General features: G+C 41.0%; 1 long non-coding RNA gene across 3 annotated transcripts; it reads right to left on the bottom strand.

Annotated features, from left to right (window-relative positions):
* Window positions 1-471: 471 nt before the first annotated feature.
* LOC111096571 lies at window positions 472-5,908 on the bottom strand. 3 transcript variants are annotated; one of them, XR_005353159.1, is made up of 5 exons: window positions 5,817-5,907; window positions 5,189-5,323; window positions 2,215-2,317; window positions 1,618-1,752; window positions 473-897 (listed from the first exon to the last, which is right to left on the bottom strand). It is a non-coding gene; the product is annotated as an uncharacterized LOC111096571 (long non-coding RNA). The 3 variants fall into 3 exon arrangements; XR_005353160.1 differs by lacking the exon at window positions 1,618-1,752 and having other exon boundaries at window positions 472-897; window positions 5,189-5,423; window positions 5,817-5,908; XR_005353158.1 differs by lacking the exon at window positions 1,618-1,752.
* Between the last annotated feature and the right edge of the window lie 4,524 nt (window positions 5,909-10,432).

Here is a 10,432-nt window from a genome sequence, read left to right as displayed (position 1 = left end):
TTTTCTTTTTTCTTTTTTTTTAAGGTTTTACTTATTTATTCACACAGAAAGAGAGGCAGAGATACTGGCAGAGGGAGAAGCAGGCTCCATGCAGGGAGCCCGGTTTGGGACTCGATTCCAGGACCCCAGGATCACACCCTGAGTCGAAAGCAGATGCCCAACTGCTGAGCCATCCAGGAATCCCTCCCTGTAGTTGCTAATCCCTCCTATTGGCTCTTTCATCGATTTTAACACTTTTGTTACTAATTCCCCTATATTAAAGTCTACTTGATGAATTATCTGGTGTAGATTCTGTTTTCCTAACATGGCACTGACTGATGCACTATGCTGAGCTGTTCACATTTGCTATCTTCTTCTTATCGAATGGGAACACAGAGCATTATAATATTTACTATTCACTATAAAGGGTATATCATAATAGGACCACAGGAACATAGTGAGAGGTACATCAGAGGGAAGAGCACACTGAGGAGTCTGTTCAAAGTCTTTACTAGGTATTGGACCAAGGGAAAAAATTAAAAGGATACAATTTGTCCTGAGCTTAAGGACTAAGATGCAAGGAAACTATTTATAAATATAAATATATATTTATAAATTATCTTTCCCAGAGGAAAACTATTCATGCAGAAACTCAAAATGGTCCCATCCTTCTGCTACAACTTTTGAAACCACTGGCTTATTGCTATGCAAATTAAATAAAATAGAGAAGAAACTCCAGAAACTTCTCAGATCTTTCTCCCTTTGTTGTAGAAAGCAATGGAGCAGGACACAAATTGAAGAAGAAAGTCCTTTATGTGTGTTTCACATTTGCCTTCATGTCTTCATACCCCAGGGCAGAGATCCTCTCAGTTGCAGGTGGGATGAGACAGAGCCCATTGCTGTGTAGATGCTGCAAACCTGATGGAGAAAAACCAATTAGGCCTTTCTGCCAACCCCATCTCAGTGGTAGTTAAGACAGGGAGGGAAGAAGAAAAAACCCACAGCAGACAGCCCGTGCCCTGTTTCAGTCCTCACAATTGGGTTTTCAACTGAAGGGTAGGGCCCGGAAATGAATATAATTTGCAGCTGCATACCAGAGGTGACTAAAAAGCTCAAGCACAAAATGAAAAGCTCAAAAGCTTTCAGGGCCTCAATCCAACTCAAATCATTACCAAAATTGCCAACCAATTCCGGAGCAGTGGAACAAAGTAAATGAGAATGACAGAATTTTTTTTCTTTTGAATGAAATTTCAACATACCATTCCACAAGGTTTATTTTTCTTGTTTAATTATGTTATTATTTGTTATATAAATTGTAAGCATTTTTATCTGAAGATTCATTCTCCCCATTATTAAGCCAACACTTTTTCTCTAATATTTTTAGTCCACCATTGGTCCTTTTCTTTTTCAGACACACCAAATAGACCTAAGTTGGATTTCTGCATTTTGTTTCTTATAATCTACAATTTTCCTCTGAAATTTCTTGTATTTCTTTATCTTCTTCCTGCTTTTCTTTCAGAGTCTCTTAAGCTTGTTCCTTCTTGGCTGATTTAGATTTCTGTCATATAGATCCTTATACTCCTCTAACTTATAATCTAATTCATTTTTAAGTTCTATGATGATGATATTTCCCCTTACTTTCAGTTCCTTTATATTTTATTCTGTTGTCTCTTCTCTGTAGGAGCTTTCATATGTTTCTCTGTCCTTATTTTCTGATCAGTCATCTTTGAAAGAATTACACTTTTGCTGGACCTGCTATTTGCTACCAAAAATCTAACAAATAGGAAAATAACAAAACAAATATTTCTTTAAGTTGATATACCTCAAAAAAAGGGCCATTAATAGCAAGAGTAAGGGAAAGATGTTAGCTATCCTCATCATCATCACTTCACCTATTTCTAGAATTGCTAGCCAATACAATTAATTAAGAAAGAAAAAGTCATTTAATTTTAGAACAGAACACAAGGATTATATTATTTTCAAATTACATGATTATATAGTGTAATGCATAGAAATCCCCAAAAGAATCATTCAAAAAAGTTATACAAACAGTAAGAATTTGATAAGATTATATAAACTTACAAAAAAGATTATATAATCACTATATATAGCTTCCCAAAATATGGAAAACACCCATTAGTTATGAGGAGGATCATTATTTCAATCAGAATTTAATAGTAGGTGAAAGATTTGTAAAAAGTTTAAATAATAATGAGAATTTTTTGACTCACATACCCAAAATGTCCAGAGGTAGAGCAGGCTTTATATGCTGTTCAATATGATGACACAGTGTTAATAAATATCCCGTTTCTGTCAGTCTCCCCTTTTCTTTTATGTCCTGCAGGAGAGATCATCTCTCATCTAACCACCAAATGAACGACCAGGGTTTGTTTCTAATTGACTAACTTTAGGTCACAAACCTATCAACAAGTCATTACAATGAAGGGCATTCCATGTATTAATTGGCTTTGGCCTAGATTATGTGGCCATCCTGATCCTGTCATTGTAGCAATGGGATGGAATTATTCACCTTTGGAGTTGGAGACAGGCAAAATCCCAACCAAACCTGCTCATTCATAATGGGGTAGGGTGGAAGAGATATTAAAATGATAACCAAAAAAAAATAAAATAAAATAAAATAAAATGATAACCACAGGAGGCACCTGGCTGATTCGGTCAGAAGAGCCTGTGACTCTTGGTCTCGGGGTCATGAGTTCAAGCTCCACGTTGGGTGTAAAGATTACTAAAAAAATAAACTATAAAGAAAAAAAAGAAGAGACCCACAGTTGATGATGATGACGATGATATACTGATGATGATACTATAATGATAATGCTGATAATGAGATGATGATGATGTTGACAGTACCAACAACAGCTAAATATACTGCATATTTAGCAAGGACCAGTCACTTTGCTAACCTCATTTTTTTTCTGAAGACTTTATTTATTCTTGAGAGACACACAGAGAGGCAGAGACATAGGCAGAGGGAGAAGCAGACTCCCTGCTGGGAGCCCGATGGGGGACTCAATCCCAGGACCCTGGGATCACACCCTGAGCCGAAGGCAGATGCTCAACCACTGAGCCACCCAGGCGTCCCATCTCATGAGGTTTAAATGCATTAAGCTCATTTGGTTCTTTGTAAATTAACTACTACTAAAGAGCTTGTTACCTAATAATAAATTAATTATTATTATCATGAAAGAATAGTAATAGGACGAGGAATAACAGTGGTAACAATACTGGTGGTAGTGATAGTATTGGGTGGGTAGGTACTGTTATTCTACTAATTATATTGGTGAGGGAACTGACACTTAAAGAATTTACATAATTATTTTAACATAAGTGAGGTTACATTAGTCTAAGATAAGTTGCAGAGCTAAAATTCTAATGCTAGTCTGTCTGGCTCAAAAGTTAGTCCTAAAAGAAATACAGGATTTGTCTATGAAGAAAAAATCAAGAGACAAAATACCTTAAAACAAAAGACTACCAGAACAGATGGAAAGTTACACCTTGGTCTTGAAAAGTAATTTAAAAGATTTAAATATTTATTTAAAAGATTAAAATATCATTTTGCAAAAAAAAATAAAAAAATAAATAAAAAAATAAAAAAATAAAATATCATTTTGCTATAGTCACACTTAACTTTCCAGTGGAAGTGTGTGTGTGTGTGTGTGTGTGTGTGCGCGCGCGCCTGGTGGTATTTTGCTTTGTGAGTGAAGACAGAGAAAGTAACAGAGTATTTCATATACTCCTTTATACACCCAACGCTCCTACACTTAGGCAGGACTAGGTGACTGATTCTAGACCTGGGCTGTCCCATGTCATAGCTACTAGTCACGTGTGATTGTATAAATTACCTACTTATCTTTTCCTAAAACTTAAAATTCAGTTTCTCAGTCATATTAACAATACTTCAAGGGCTCACATTTCATTAGCTACAAATGGCTAATGGTTACCATATTGGATAGTGTAGAATATAGAACATTTCCACTATCATAGAAAGTTCTGTTGGACAGTGTTGTTCTAGACAATGAATTGTGAGTGGGGAAAACATGTCTCTGTAGCTCATACACAATTCTCCAGCTGCTCTCCTTTCACTCAGGGGACCAGGGAACTGAGGTAGTGGAGCTATGAAGCGTTAGAGCCTCAGGTAGCTTGGTGCCTAAGTCAATCTATGGAGCAAATCCTTTCCCCTGTCCCTCTCACACCAGCCCATGTGGGGCATATATTCGAAGTAAGAAATAAACTTGTGTCGTGTTAACACACTGGGATCTGGAAGTTGTTTGCTACCCTAGATAGACTACTCATTCATGACTAAGGCAAGTCCTAGTGACAGATATTATGAGGATGGGCTATGGACAAAGTAATTATAAACTGTAAATATAAAATAAGCATAAGGAATCATTTAGTAAAATTTTGGAGAAGATGGGTAAAAAGCAAGCTTGTGATATTTTAGATATTAAAATATACTATAAAGTTACAACAATTGAGAGAGTGCAGGAATAGGCAGATCAATCGATGAAAGAGAACAGATGTGAGAATAAATCAAAATACAGTGTGAAATAAAGGTCTCATTTTCTAATTACCTGTGTTCACTCTGGTCTCCCTGTGGTGCTAACCAGGGTCTTAGAGTTTGAGGTGGAGGCACTTTCTCTATTTTTCTCAGAAGGCTTGCCCCTGATATAGAGCCATCTAGCAGGCAGGTCCACTAACACAATGTGCCTTTATGATTTTATAATCCCTTGGTCCCATCTTCAATGAAGTTCGTCTCCACCCTGTTTTCTCGTTAATTGTAATTGCCTGAGGCATTCTGCTAACTTATTGTCTGTTAACATTTCAATTCCTCAGAGTCCTACCCATACGGCCAATCCTCTTATCACCCTCACAGTTCATATATTTTGAATGAAGATGGAATTTATGCCTCACTTGGCACAATGCTCTATGAAACTTACAAACTTCTATTTTACCCTCATACATCTGAATCCTTCTGTCTGTGGCTGTTCACTTCTTCCCCATAGTGCTGAAATAGTTATTATATTCCATACAAAACATGTTCTGCATTTCATTAATCTCATTAACATTTTATGATATCTAAATTTGACCTCTTCTCTCTGACTATTCCTCTATTCATGAGCATATATACCTAATATAATAATAAATATGATATACTAATAGAGTCCCCACTACCCGGTAAAATTATGCTTACAATTTCAGTGATGATGTTGGTCCTCAATTTCCTTTGGCATATTCTATTCAAATGTAGTATCATCCACAAAGTCTAATCATAGTTTTCAGTCCAAATAATACCTGAATGTCCACCTGTCTTTATTTTTCCAATGTTCTACGGAGACAAACAGAACGACTACCCTTTGAGTGAAAGATTTTGGATTTTCACATCCTTCGGTACCTTAAAACAAGCACTAGACATATCAATCCGAATACTAAAAAAGAACAAAAATCCAGTTATTAGAAGAATAAAGGAAATAACATTCTTATAATCTAGAGAAAGGCCTTTGTGATACAAACACTAAAAATAAAGGAAAATACAGATAAATTTGACTGTGTAACCATTAGATATATGAATGGCACTAGCAAAAGCACCAACCAAAAAACTGCCTCAACACACAATACGTTTTGGCATAAAAGCTAAGTGATTCCGAATGAAAATGGGGTTTACCTTTTTTTAATGTAATAAAGTTTAGTATTTCGTAAGGAAAACTCAGAAAAAAAGATGACCGCTTCAGTAGAAATTTGGGCAAACCATCAAGTCATAAAGACACACGAAGGATGAGACTATATATATTCTCTCTCCATATATATACACACATACATACACATAAAGGTATCCAACACCCAGGCGACCGAGGAAATGAAAACTTGCAAATGGAGGCGGCGGCGGGGCCGGCGGGGGCGGCGGGGGCGGCGGGGGCGCGGGAGGGCGGGAGAGGCGGGCAGCGAGGGGCGGGAGCACAGGGAGCGCGTGCACGTGGGCACCGCGGCTTACCACTTCCGGTTGGAGGGGCGGGCGCTGCCCGCGGGGGCCGCCATGTTCTCCGCCAGCACGCGCGGCTGCGCGACGCCCGGGCCTCCGGCAGCCGGTGCCGCGTCTCAGGGCCGCGGCGTGGGCCTTGGGCGAGAACCGCGTGAGCGGGCCCCGTTCTGCGTGGCAGCCTGCATCGCCTCGGTCAAGCACAGGACCACCAGCCGCTCCTGGGCCCGGCCCGGCCCCGGCCCCGACCACGCAGTACATCCCCAACAACTACGACCCGGCGGGCGAGGAGAAGCGGCCCGTCTTGGAGGGCGCGGAGACGGGAGTTCCTCCCGGCGGGCCCCGGAGGACTGCGTGAGCCTCGGCCGGGCCCGGCAGGGAGGATGTAGCTGTGAGAGGGGACGCCCGGGAAGGGCATCCGCGGCGCCGAGGCTGGGGGGCAGGGTGGCCGCAGGGGGCCTCGCCCGCGTTGGCCGCGTCCCCTGGCTCGCCCCCGGCGGAAGGGCCGGCGCAGCAAACCCGGGCGGCTTCGGGGGGCTCCGGGCAGGCAGTGCCTTCCAGCAAGCAACTGCACAGTAGAAATCTGTAGGACTGCTTGGAAGATTTTCTCAGGGGGGCGGCTTGCCAGTTGCTGGTTCCTGGTCTCCGCCGCGCTGCCCGTCCGAGTGGAGCTCACCGAGGGCGGAGACGCCCGGGTCGCGGCCATCACGGCACCCGCTGCGGCTCCATCCCACCGCGCTTCCCTGCGGCAGCCTCCTGAAAGGCCTTTCTTTGGCCCTGTCGTCCCGCCTTGGGAATTCCCCGTGCTGCCTTCTCGAAAGGGAGACTCAGAGCTGCTCGCGGTGGGCGACTTGTACTTTCTTGCAGTTGCCGATGGCTCAGTTTAGGGCTCGCGTGTGTTTGTGACCTGTGGGTTCTGGGGAGGGTGAGTCCTCAGCACCGTACTCCTTACCTGTGGTTTGTGTGTTGCTATCTCATCTCAGAGTGATGGGCACAAACATACTTTGTGGTAATAACATAAGTTGAAGTCATGAACTAGTTGGTGTGCACTTAACTGGTTTTTACTTTTTTTTTTTTTTTTTTGAGATTTTATTTATTTGACAGAGAGCACAAGCAGGGGGAGCAGCAGACGGAGAGGGAGAAGCAGGCCCCCTCTGAGCAGGGTCCCTGATTGGAGCGGGGCTGCATCCCAGGACCCTGGGATCATGACCTGAGCTGAAGGCAGACACTTAACCCACTGAGCTACCCAGTCGTCCTGGTTTTTACTTTTTTAAATCAATTTTAATTTTCAAAGCAATTTTGGGTTTGCAGCACTGTTGAGCAGAAGTCCGAGTTCCCCTACACCCATCACCCCCAAACACATGCAGGTCCTCCTGCACTAACCACATTCCACCCCCCCTCCCAGAGTGGTACATTCATGATCATGGCTGAATCAACGTTGATACATTACAGTCACCCAAAGTCTATGGTTTATGTCAGGGTTCACTCATGGAGTTGTACACTCTGTGGGTCTGGACAAATGTATAATGACATGTATTCATCATTATGGTGCCATAGAGAGTATGTTTACCGCCTTTAAAATCCTCTGTGTTCCTCCTGTTCATCCCCTGCACCCTAACCTGTGGCTACCACTGATCTTTCCAGAGTGTCATGCCGTATGCTACCGTATGCTACTTTTTCACACCGCTGTCACCTACTAACATGCTGCATTTAAGGTTCCTCTACGCCTCTTCGTGGCTTGATAGCTCAGACTTTTACCTTTTGGGAAAAAAAATATTCTTTACCCCAACTGCCTTTTTCTTTAGCAAAAATTCCCAAGTTTAATGAAAAGCTTGTATTACAGAAAACATACATATATATATATATATATATATATATATATATATATATAATAAAGAGAACATTCTAATGAACCCAAATGTATCCATCACTCAGCTCCAGGTGTAACTAGTTTCTTGCCAGTTGTTTGATTTATCATTTATGACAGCGTCATGGGCATCGTAGCACTTCTCCTAAAAACTGTTCAGTGTATAGTTCAAAGTTCCTTAGGAAAAAAAGGAAAGAAAACCACAATACCATAGCATTCCTTAAAAAACCTTAACAGTGATTCCTTAATATCATCAAATATCAAGGCATGCCATATTTCTCCTATTATCACACGTATGCAGAGAGACATATGCAAATACCTATCCATATACATTTATGTCTAAGGATTTGTAGATTTTCCAGGTCGTTTGGGTCAGATCCGACATGTGGCCTATACATTGCAGTTGATGGATCTGTTAAGCTTCTCTGGGTCCATAAGTCCTCTTAAGGTTCCTTCTTCTCTTTTTATTTTTCCCTAATTTTTTGTTGAAGGCATTGGACCATTTCACCTATAGCTTCCCACGGCCTGAATTTTGATGATTTTATCCCCTTTTATTGTTAACTGTGTCAGGCTGACCTTCATGATTCCTGCCAACTGGTAATTAGGATGTCAGGTTTTGTCAGATTCTAGTGTGGGGTTTGTGAGGGTTTTGTTTTGTTTTTGCTTGTTTGGGAAGAAACAAGACTTCCTCATAGGCGATGGAAGACTTCCATTGAGATTGTGTAATTTCTTTTTCTCTCTCTGTGATGTCAGTAGCCCTTTGAATCATGGGGGACTGCCAAATGGCAGCATTCTGTTTCTGTCCTTTGCTCCTTCGTACATTAACTGGACTGCTTCAGTGAAGAGAAGCTTATACCGCATTTCATTGTTCCCAAGTACATTGTATAAGACAGGCAGAATGGGAAGGTTTTCAATAAGATGATCCCTCGGTCTTCCAGAAGCGACTTTTTAAAAAATATCATTTACGCATCATGGATGCAGACATATATGGTGCGTTTCTGTTTCTATCTATTTGTGCTGGGGGTGGGGAGGAGGATTAATCCAGGTTGACTGCCAAGCCCCTTTCACATGACCCTGGGACGTTGATGGCCTTCTGGCGTGACAAGGTGTTCCAGGCTTGTCTTGTGCGTTTCTTGACCTCGATCTGGTTGCACCGTTTCTCTAAGGACCCCTGATGTTTAAAGACTACAGTCTGGGTGCTAGAGCTGCTTGCTGTCCATTGTTTTTAGGCCTCTTCAGAGACAGAGTTGGGAAGGATGTGTTTTGGTAAAGGTAAAATCCATCGTGAGGTGATAAGGATGGAACCCATTCAGGGCTGCAGGACATTGACCTCGTCTGTCTCTGCTTGTATCTGCTTTCAACTGCATGGCAAGTCCTCATGAACCACTGCCCACTGTATTTGTTCCTTTGGTGAATCCCACAGTATGCAGAACGATACTGTCACCACTGTTCCCACAAGGTAATGACTGAAGACACTTTGGTTGTTGAGAGTTCTTTTCACCTTTAGGGCAGGGTGTGGATGTAAAACCCGTCAGGGATGTCCAGTCACGTCTCTGTGTCTTAAGGTCACTTAGAAGAGTTCCCCTCTGTCTGCTTAAGCCACCACCCAGGTATGCAGTTCATTTGTTTTATTTTACTTCTGATTTTTAGGGATGGCTTTATTTTATTTTGTATTTTTACTATGTAAACATTCACAAGGCTCCAAGTTAGGCAGGCTTGTATACAGCAAGGTATACTCAGAGAGCTCGTATCCTGTCTCCTTTACTTATTCTCTTCTTCCCCCGTAGGCAACCTCTATCTTTATGGTTTATCATTTCATTTTTTAATAAAAAATACAAATAAATATGTATACATATTTTTAAAAACCTTAAAAATGATAAGGTAGTATTTCTAGCTTTTCCCATAACACTAAAATTTTAGAAGAAAGACCAAAACCCAGGGATCAGAGTGAGGTGAAAAAGACAGTCATGCTGGTGATAGGTGTCAGATGTCACAACTTTGGAAACAGTTTTTCAAATATGTCCTAAAGTTTAAAAGAGCTTTGCATTTCATGTAACAATTGTAGTACTTGAAATTTATGGCAAGGAGATAATCCCAGAAGAGTGCTGCAGCATTGTTTATACCAGCAGAAATCTGGAACCACTCCATCTGTACAGCAAGAGGAGGCTAGATAAAAGGTGGTGGTAAAGACTTACAATGGAGTACTTTCCAGGCACCTAAAATGATGATGCATATCTATATTCATTGACATGGAAAAAAGGTCCAAGTCATATTACTGAGGAAACAAAAAAGTTGGGTTGTATCTACGTGTATATCAACCCGTTTATGCAAAATTACGTATTGAAAGCTATCTGTTACATATATGCATAAAAAGATGAATGAAAGAAAGTTTATTGAAATAGCAATTATTACCGCTAGTTGGTGGGATTTCAGATGATTTTTAACGTCTCTTTTGTACCTTCCTGGATCACATTTTATTAAAGTTTATGGCGTATCTTCGTCTGTTATAATAAAAATCATTCATGTAAATAAAAAATAAGAACAAAGACAATTATGAATACCATATAGCAACCGGAAAAATATTTATGATACTG

The sequence above is a fragment of the Canis lupus genome, chromosome 1 (genome assembly GCF_011100685.1).
Source record: "Canis lupus familiaris isolate Mischka breed German Shepherd chromosome 1, alternate assembly UU_Cfam_GSD_1.0, whole genome shotgun sequence".
Lineage (NCBI taxonomy): Eukaryota > Metazoa > Chordata > Mammalia > Carnivora > Canidae > Canis > Canis lupus.
This window is presented reverse-complemented; position numbering and strand designations above follow the sequence as displayed.